General features: G+C 39.7%; 1 long non-coding RNA gene across 1 annotated transcript; it reads left to right on the top strand.

Annotated features, from left to right (window-relative positions):
- The first annotated feature begins 2,671 nt into the window (after positions 1-2,671).
- Positions 2,672-4,354, top strand: LOC129783520 (uncharacterized). The gene is made up of 3 exons (XR_008745325.1): positions 2,672-2,944; positions 3,945-3,978; positions 4,210-4,354. It is a non-coding gene; the product is annotated as an uncharacterized LOC129783520 (long non-coding RNA).
- The last annotated feature ends 5,703 nt before the right edge of the window (positions 4,355-10,057 follow it).

Below are 10,057 nucleotides of genomic sequence, written 5' to 3'. Positions count from 1 at the left end.
TGCCTGCCCTTGCCGTTGCTGTTGCGCATGCGGCAGTAAACACCTCCTCTGCACAAAACTGAGTCCGGGTAGAGTCCACGGAGACAGTGTTGGTAAGAATCCCAGGTGCCGCAGAAAAGCAGTCTGAGGTCTCAGCTGAGCTGCTGCTTCAGAAGGGAGATTAGCCATAGATAGGTACGTGCTTTCTTTCTCAGAGAGGGGGAGGATGGTGTGGGATAGTCCTTTGCTCGGTGGTCCTGTGGGCATGTGCACTGGAGAGGAGCCATCAGAGGCCACCTCCTCCTGAGCAAGCCACCACTGTGGGAGGCACTGAGATGCTCAGCAGAGGCAGTTTAGGAGCGACAGGGGTGATCTGTCCCGCTGCTTGGAGGTAATCCCCTCCATACAACCCTGAGATGCAACGTACCCAGCTAGAAGGAATCCCAGTAGAGGTGGACAAAAAGATGAACACGTGCAGGTATTGCTCCCCAGCAACATGCGGAAAAATTCATCAGCAGTACATATCCTGGCATGTAGCCGTTCATATGGAAGGTGGATATTTATGGGTTTTAGTGTAAGTGAAAAGTTGTTGGACAGTCTGTTTTGCCTTGGAACGAAACCATACAATTAAATTTTGCAAAGCAACCCGTGTTTCAAATCCGTGGACAAGGTGAAATGCCATGTGCGTGAGAGCGTTTCTCATCAGCGCGGATCTTTGCTGTCTCTAAAGCAGTGCAGGCTGGGGCTGTGGGTGCTACTGGAGATATGCAGCCCGCCTGCACTGCAGGAAGGTCATTCTGGTCTGACTGTCAGATGGAGCTGTATGTTGTACAGTATTGTACGTGTTGTGCCAAGCTTTCTGCAGGTAAAGAAAGCAGCAGTCATGTATTTGACAACAGCAATCATAGGTGATGCTGTGAAGAAATTCAGGGAAAATCTGCGGCGCATGGGATTTTGACTGCAACCGAGCTGTAGTTCTGACTTGTCTTGGTCACTTTAATTAGTAATGTGTCATTAATTTAAAAATAACCGGTGCGGTTAAAGAGCATGGGTGTTGGTCAGAAAGGCCTGGTTTCTCATGTGTAAATTCAGCAAGTCAGAGGCACTGATGCAAGTGCCTGGATGAATCGGTAAAACAGGGCTGGGCTAGCCAGGGTGGCACGGGCAGCGTGTGCAGCCTGTAGTGGTTTAGGCAATAGCTCTAACTCAGAGTTATGGTGGAGGCGCTGAACGTGCTTGGGTTTGAAAGCACACAGTCTTCGTTAGCTTCAACGGAAACTGCAGGATTCTGCTGTGCAAATCAATGAAACTGTGAGATACAATCCACTGTTCAGGAAAGTCAGATCATGTTTTTAAGGAAGTCTCTGTTGGGAGGTAAAACCGCTGCTGAAGCGATAGCAGCGATGGAGCGTGTGTAAAAGAGCCTGGGGAGACCCGCAGCCTTCTGGAGCCAGGCAGAGTATTTCCTGTTCACTTGAGCTATTGGTCACGACGGGAAGATGCTTCCTACGAACTGGGGTTTGTTCTAATGGAAATAGGTGACTGGTGAATACAGTGGAGAGTTGTCTTTTTCCCCATTTTTGGAAAACAGAATGCATTATTGTTCCAGTTTAACAGTAGGTGGCACTCGGTTCCAGTGCAAGTAGTTACACTTCATTCCCTTAAAAAGGAATCCATACAATTCTATCAGTTCCGCTTCTGAATCAAAGAATGAAAATAGCTTCTGAACAGGGTCTTGACTAATAATTCATGTGCTGTGATATCTGCATGGTGTGTCTGCATTGCCTTGCACTAAAATTCCTCTTCCCTGTGAAACCAGTTGTGTTTGTGGGTTTGGGATCTTTTTTTCTTTCCTCCCCTTCTTCAGGGAGCAGTAGCCCAGCACAGTTCCACTTGATTTTTTTCTGGTGGTGTTCTAACATTGTGCAGTCCTCCTAACTCTTTGTCCATCAGTAATGCTTTCACTTTTTTTGTTCTTCATGTTTTAAGATATTGTTATCTTTCTAAGGGCTGTATTTTTGTTATGTCTTGCATCATGAGTGAATTCAAAGTACTTTCAATGGCATAGTACATTTTGTAGTGTAATTTTGTGAAAATGCTTCTCTATGAATTAAAAAAAAGATTTCATTTTATATTATTTCAGGGGTAAACCCTGAATTAATCAATCTTGGATTCAAATTTATTGCCTGCTCTAAAAAAAAGAAAAGGGGAAAACAAAAGACAACCCCCACCTAAATTCCTGTGATTTCCATGTCAACACTGAGGCAAAATGCATCTTCAAAACCAGAACCGAAGACTGGAAAAAGCAGTTATTTTTGTAGGAAATGGCCACCTAGAAAAGAAAAGTAGGAACTTGGGGTTTGCTACTACTCCCTTTTCTAGGTGATTTTAGTGATCTCCGTGCAGTTGGTGTTTTCCTTTTCATTAAGTTAATGTGGCCTTTGTCAGAAAGAGATGACATTATCAAACCAATCTCAAAAGTCTAAAGAAGGCACACATATTTTAATGTAAACCTAAGCAGGAGTTTTTTCCTGTCTGTTCTTCAAAGGAATCTCTGCTCTAGATGCTTTCTGTACCGTGGCTATTGGATATAGTCCAGCTTAAGATCTAGCTCAGATTCCCTGTGTCCCCCTCACTCCTAGGGGAAGGGTTTTAAATACTTGGGTATCTTCCATGATCTTTGCAGTAAGTCTGTGATTTTATCATAGATATTTCTCGTCTCAGTTGTTTCTGGACATCATCTTAAGTATGTCTGTTTCACAGAAATATTTTTTGCAAACCTAGTCACTTGGCGATTTTTTTCTTTCTGTTTAATGCAGTAAAGTTGCCCTGAATGCCAAAGTTGCAAAGAAAAATAAAAGCCTTGAAAGCAGAAGGCTCATCAGCAGACGAGCTCTTCCAGTGGCAATCATGGTCAAGTACTGGATGAGAGCACTTCCAGTGAAACATCTCAGGATGAAGGAAGGTATGCATATAAGGAATGTTACAAGTAAAACTTACTGATAAAAACTGGCCTGAGAGCTGGAGGCAAGTTTGGGGTTTTGTTGTGTTTCGGGGTTTTTGGCAAATATGATGCCTATGAAGATTCTTGTTCTTTCGTGTGACCACCTGATGTTCTTTCTTGTTCTTTCTTGTTCTTTTGTGTGACTACCTGATGCGCTTTGTGTTGACAAACACTTCTTTTTTGTTTAGAGAGCCCTGAGCATGCTGGCCAAGTTAACAATAAGGTCACGTGCACAAATTCTGATTCATTACATGAGTGTGTGTGCACAGGCGTAGAAGTATTTCATGTGTTTAAAAAGGGTGAGGTATCTCAGGTTTTTTCACTGCAGGTACCTCAGGATTTTTTGCCCTGCTCCCCGCTCCACCTTTTCTCTTGCAGCTGTGTACCCTCCTGACTTCTTGCCCACCCTGAACTTACTTGTGTGGGTTGTGGCAAAGTGAGAAAGAGAAGTTGTTGACGCTGTTCAGCCCTAGCTAAAAATCTGGTGCGTTATCAACACCGTTTTGGTCAGAAATCTAACGCACAGCCCTGTGTGGGCTGCTGTGAAGAAAACAAACTGCATCCCAGCCAGACCCAGGACAGCAGAGAATCCAAAATTACAGTTCTTTGACCTGTAGGAGAAGGGTTCTCAGTACTGGAGAGAGCTAACCCCCTGGTATTAAACAGGGAATGCACGTAACCGTAGAGCTACATCTCTGTAGCTGCAAGATTTCTGTCACTTTGTGTGAAGTTGAGAGAACCGTTATTTCAACTATTTGCTTAACATCTTGTGGAAAAATTAGCCTTCCAGTAGACATAATAGTACACAATAATTGTTTCAGTCTTGAACTATATCTAGCAAAGTTACTATACCAGATTTTAGTTTAATTCAGTTCTGCAATTAAGTTTTCAAAGCAACTTGAGGTATTATTCATAATGCAAAGTAAGCATTCCAGTACTGAAATACATTTCTGTTTTCTAGACCTGCAGCAACAACCAGGAGTGAAAAGAACGAGGTATTGTAAAACTAGTTTCTTGATAAACTGTTTCTATCAGCTTTTAATCACTTAGATGGGAGCAGTGTTTATGTAGTGATCGACCAGATGTACGGATTGCTGCTGGTATGCAGCTTTATTGTATTTGAGACAAATCTGTGGGCTGTGAAGGAGAGAATGAATCATTCGTGCATTTGTAATGGTCTGTAATACTAGACAGTGGAATTACAGAAAGTACTGTATTTTTTGTAGGTCAGCAGACAAATGGAAGTAACTGATGACCCTGGTTTAACTCACTCATCTGACCCAACTTCAGAGGATGTCCGGTTACAAGCTTCAACCTGCAAGGAGGCTGTGCTGCTGTTGGAAGAGCTTGGTGTGGTTCATATGGGTATGTTTTCAAGTCTCTGTCTTCAGCTGTTACAAGTTCCCCTTAAAACACGATTTCTTTGTATGCATTCCTAAGTATTATAATTTCATATTTTGATATAATATTTCTTTCTGATTAGAGATCCCCCTCAAAAGCTGTGAAACTGTCACCTAGCCTGAGATGTCGCCTGCATTACCAGCCGATGTGCCTTACTTTATCATTGGTTCTCTGTCTAGTCAGAGCTGGAGAAGCAGTTTCTTGCAAAATACAGTTCAGTTCCTTCTAATGTGGTCATCAAAAGTCGGCAAGAGCTTTTTCTTCTTTATATCCCCTTGATGTGGTTTAAGCCCAGCCACACCTAAACACCTAAGCACCACACAGCCACTCACTTGTTCCACCCCAGTGGGGTGGGGAGAGCATCGGAAAGGGAAAAGTGACAAAACCCATGGGCCAGCAAAGACAGTTTAATAGCAAAAGCCACGCACGCAAGCAAAGCAAAGCAAGGAATTCATCCAGCACGTCCCATGGGCAGGCGGGTGTTCAGCCATCTCCAGGACAGCAGGGCTCCGTCACGCATAACAAATACTTGGGAAGACAAAGTGCCATCACTCTGGATGTCCCTCCCTTCCTTTGTCCTCCCCCAGCTTTATATGCTGAGCATGATGCCGCGTGGCATGGCACATCCCTTGGGGATGTGAGGAAGACGAGGCCGGTCCCAGCTTGGCCTGGGTTTGACTTCAGCAGGTGTTCAAAATCCTCAAACATCTGTCAAGTATAAAGAAGTAATATTTTCATTCTAAATGAATTCTCCAAGCAGCGTTAATTTATACTTTCAAAAGTTACACTTTTTATGAAATTACACTAGAAATTATATGTAAAGCTTTTTCCTTGCAATATACGCCATTCAAATACAAATGTTTGTCAGTCTTTCAAGTAATTTTAGTGGTTGTTGATTCTTGTTTTGCAGAATTTCTAAAGCAGGCTTTCAATTGGCAGTTCTTTCCTTATGTCGATACTTGATTTTTATTTTTTTCTTGTTCACCGTTGCGAGTTTATCGGAAAAAATAGTCAAGATAATGATCAAACACGAAGCTGCTTTCTTGTTTGGGTACCGTGGGCACACCATGGACCGTTTTTTACCATGTCAGTGCTCATTGCTGATTGTTTCAGTTGGTAAAGAAGCTGACCTTCCATAAGGCTTTCCTTGTAGGTCAGCTTCAAAATGAAATTGCTGTTCTTTCTCCCAGAGGTACATCCACTGAGGTTTAAAACTGTTTTTAATCGTATTAAGCATAAACCCCATGCATTTCTGAATCTGGTTTTGAACACTGGCATCCTTCTGGAGTAAACAGAAGCTGCTTGTTCTGCCTGTGGTCAGCAGTTGTTTTAGACTTACCGAAGGCTTGCTGAAAAATTGTTGGGTCTGCCATAGATAAGTGGCGTGCTGATTCACCAGTATTGCTTCTGGTCACTGAATCCGTAATATGCAGGCTCAGTATACTAAGAAAATGTATATTAACCATAGTAAAAGTTTACGATGCTTTAAACTGTTGAGACAACAAACTCCTTTTTCAACAAAATGGCTGTAATATGAAGGTGATTTATTTTTTTATTATAGAAGTGTGCACACTGGTGTGTGTTTCCCTGTACAAACTTACAAATAACTGATAAATCACTCAAAGTTTTTTTTCTCTATCTTGTACAACTGATACCATGCACAATGGCATGAAGTTAGAATTCTTTAAAAAGTTGAAAAGTACAGTAAAAATACGAACTCTGAAAACATTTAACATTTTTTATGGTTTGAGTTGTCTCTGCAAGTTCATCATGTGGAATATCTACTTTTATATCAGTGCTTTTGTTTCTCAAATACTCTGTTAAATCCCAGATGTTCTTTGAAACAAGAAGAAAAGAGGCTCAGAGTAGAAGTGCTGTGTGAGAAAATGAGAGAAGACCTCCAAAGCAAAGAAGATCAATATTGTAAAGAGGTGGAGGAGAAACAGAAACTTGAGTCACACCCAAGGAATTTAGAAATGGAGTTAAGAACGCTGAGAAATCTCTTGAAACAGGCATATTAAATAATGAATTAAACACTTTGTCTTATTTTCTGCTTCTTTTCAATTGTGTTCCAGTATGCCTAGCGAAGGAGGTGCTTTGTTCATGGTAGAGGCACTGGATAACAGTTGTCAAATTTTGAGGACAGCAGAGTACAGTTGGTTCACAATTGGGCTGTTCTTTTTTTTTCTTTGCAGTTTATTATTCCTTTTTTCCTTTTTCAAAATTTAGGTTTCATTTGTATTTCAGGCAAAGCCTGACTTTTTTCTGAATTTCTACAAAACATCCTGTATTTCTTCTTAAATTTTCATAAGAAAATTTAAATTTATTTATTTATAGGTGGATTATCATAACGGTGGGGAATCAAAAATGTTTTCAAGTACACAAGGGAGAGAATGGGAAGATGTATTGCTAGCTCTGGTTTTTCTCAAGATGCAAGCAGTTTTATTGTAGTACTGCAGGTTGAAGAGGAACGTGATGAAACACAGAGACAGCTCTCTCAGGAAAAGAGGGCCAGAGCTCTTCAAGAAGGAATTCTGAACAACCACCTTGGGAGACAAAAGGAACTAGAAGAAGAGACAAGAAGAACTACAGGAAAAAATTCAGAGGTAAGCAGATTCTTTTGCTAATAAATCAGATTTCACAATATTTGTTTTAAAGTCATAACAAATCTTTTGTAACTTTTTTGTTTCTTGATGGTTTATTTACATTTTACCAGTGTAAATTAATTACCCTTGTAATTATGTGTACACTGGTAATACTAAGTGTAAATACCTTTCCTGTTTTCTCGTATGTGTTTGAACGTTCTGGAAAGGAACATCAGTTCTGTATGTACCTGCATCACTTGTGCAAGTCGGAAACTAATAGAAGACACTATTTACCCTGTTTCTTAAACTGTCTGTTTGTAATTGTGTGAGACTACAGCTTTACTAATACAGCTTTTAAAGCGGCTACAACTTCACATAGCTCAGGAATGCCTTTTGTGTTGTTGACTTCAATTATTATTATGAATTTTCTAGTCTGCCAGTGGCTGGAAAAGTGTTAATTAGATTATGCTTTCTTTCAAGGAAAAATGAATTATTTGAGAAGATGCTGATGCTTGTTCATAGTTTTAGCATTTTTTATTTTATTTAAGACTTTATAACAAAATACTAGATATGGCTGACTATATTCTGGTTGTGATTTGATACACATGAGCAGAATATGCTTTCATTTTATATTTTATATTTTATATTATATATTATGTATTAGGTATTATATATTATATATTAGACTTCTCTTTTCCTGGGATGGTAGATTGAAATTGTCATGGATAGAGACGAAAAAGAACTTGAGGAATTGCAATCCAAGTGGTGGTTTCAGCTTTTTGTAAATGCTAAGTTTTTTTCAGACTTAAGCCAAAGTATTAGGGAGGTTATATATCTATTTTCAGCATTCAGTGCTTAAAGTGAGTGGGGGACATAACCTTAAATGTAAACCTCCTCTTGCCAGTTCAATAGAATTACAGGTGAAATGGTTCTAATTTCACCTTTTTATACTACCCAATTTAATGAATACCAAGGTGGGGGAAGTATATCAAATTATTTCAGGTGAAAAGTGATACATGCACTTACTCATTTGGTTCTCTCCAGATTTGGAATTAAAAACTTTGCCACTTATTACATGATTCATAGATCTTTGTTGAAGGGAAGTGCAACTGATTCATAATCTTACGATTCTGATGCTTTTGATAATTTGAAAACGACTCTTATAGAAATATTTAAAACTCCGTTTCCAAATCTGGCTAGTTTATGTTACCATCGACTTGTTCCTCTGTTACGTAATTAGTTCTGTGACTAAAAAAACAGCCTGAAATTTACTGTCCGGTGAAATGGGTAAGTTCTGGATACCTATCAATTGTAGAACTTGAAGTGTAGCTATTTAGTTATTGGACTTGCCAGCGCTGGCGAGAAGAGCCGGCCACGCAGCCTCTTGCTGCTCAGCTGCTCAGCACGAACCGCATCTGACCGTGCAGTTTGTCTAATCCAGTCAAAAGGTCAGTTGTCCCAAACAGACCCTACTCAGCTGTGCAGCACTTGGAGTACACCAGGGTGCCCAGTGGCTCCAGGGACTCTGCCAGCGATGAAACCTGCTACTGCTGAGGCGGGGGAGCCCCCAGGCTTGGTGGAGGAGCGAGGAAGAATGGCACTGAGAAAAGAAAGGACAGGCATCTGGGAATTCTTGCTTTTTCCTTCTGCTCCCCCTGGTTGCTCTCAGCCTAAGGGTGGCCGCTTCAGGTGCGTTCCCTGAAGGCCATCTTCTTCAGTCCTGTTGGCCATCAGTGTTTCTGGAGCTGTCGAGCAAGAGTGTTAGACTCGAGACACAGAATTTTAGAAAGCTCTCAAGAAACAAGCTCTGTTGTACTTCCAAAATAAGATGCACAAAATTTTGTGGAATTCTGATACTGTTTTTTGTTTAAATTAGCATGTTACCAGTTTCCTCTTTTTTCCCCCCTGTGATAACTGGAACCCGTATTCTTTCCTGAAAGGTTGAAATTTAAGAGGTATCTTTTTAAGGTAATATGGATGATGTTGAAGTATTATATTAGTCACTGTTTGTCCACCAGGAAAAATGCTATCAGAAGAAATTATTCTTATTTAAATGAAGTTTTTTTTCATGCTGTCACAGCTCTATTTTCTGTATCAGCTGCCTTCAAGTATAATAGTAAAAATAATACAGGCCTATAAGTGATGATACTATTAAAGCAGAATACCAAATTTTGATATACGTTGTACATACCCAGCAACACTTCTGCAGGGTTGTACTGCATAATATTAATAAGATTCATATGCTTATTTTTAATCTGTTTGTATGGAATAGGAAGCTAGTATAGCGAGCTTTGGTGAAAATGGCATAAATGCTGGAAGAGTTTAATGGGAATTTGTAAATAATCCTAGGTTCAAAGCCTAGTCTTTTTTTTTTCAGTCTTGGGGTTGATGGAGATTGGGTTATAGAAATACAGGATTTTTTTTAGAATAGGATTTTTTTAACACCAGCCTTTTTTATTTTCTGTTGTGAATTTTTTTAAAACAATTTTGCAGTATAGAGAAATACTAAAGTAATCATGACAATGAAAGTACCGTATTTCTTTAAAGGACTTTTTTTTAATAGTCAGTGCTTCTCAGGGTAGGAATTGTGCATGTCTGCATTGCTGAATAGCATCCAGCATGGTAAGGCCTTAACTGCGGTTTATTTATACTCTTGCAGAATAAATAAAAACTATGTAAAAAGCTCCAATGTAAAAATGGTTATACTGATGGATTGGTTAGGCGGCTTTCCAAAATGGAGGTTTATTAGTATTACTCAATTAATAGGCACTTAGCTTTGTTTATTTACATTGCATGGCTTCTTTATTCAAGCAAGATTTATTCCTTAATGTTGGATTAAATCTGCACTTAGGCTCATTTTTATATTTAAAGAATTATTGGCCTTATCATCAAGCTTTAGGAGAAGGCAAATCATACGGGTTTTTTGAGCTTGTTTATGGCGCCACTTGTTACTTGTCTTTCTACTCCACACCAATGTTCCCATTATAGGTAGGTATTTTTTTTACCTCTTAATTTTATACAGACATTTCCAACAAAACCTGTAGCTGTACAGTAGTTCTAATTGTCTGTTATTCATCTTTTCCTTCTT

Source organism: Falco peregrinus, unplaced genomic scaffold (genome assembly GCF_023634155.1).
Source record: "Falco peregrinus isolate bFalPer1 unplaced genomic scaffold, bFalPer1.pri scaffold_51, whole genome shotgun sequence".
Taxonomy (NCBI): Eukaryota; Metazoa; Chordata; class Aves; order Falconiformes; family Falconidae; genus Falco; species Falco peregrinus.
This window is presented reverse-complemented; position numbering and strand designations above follow the sequence as displayed.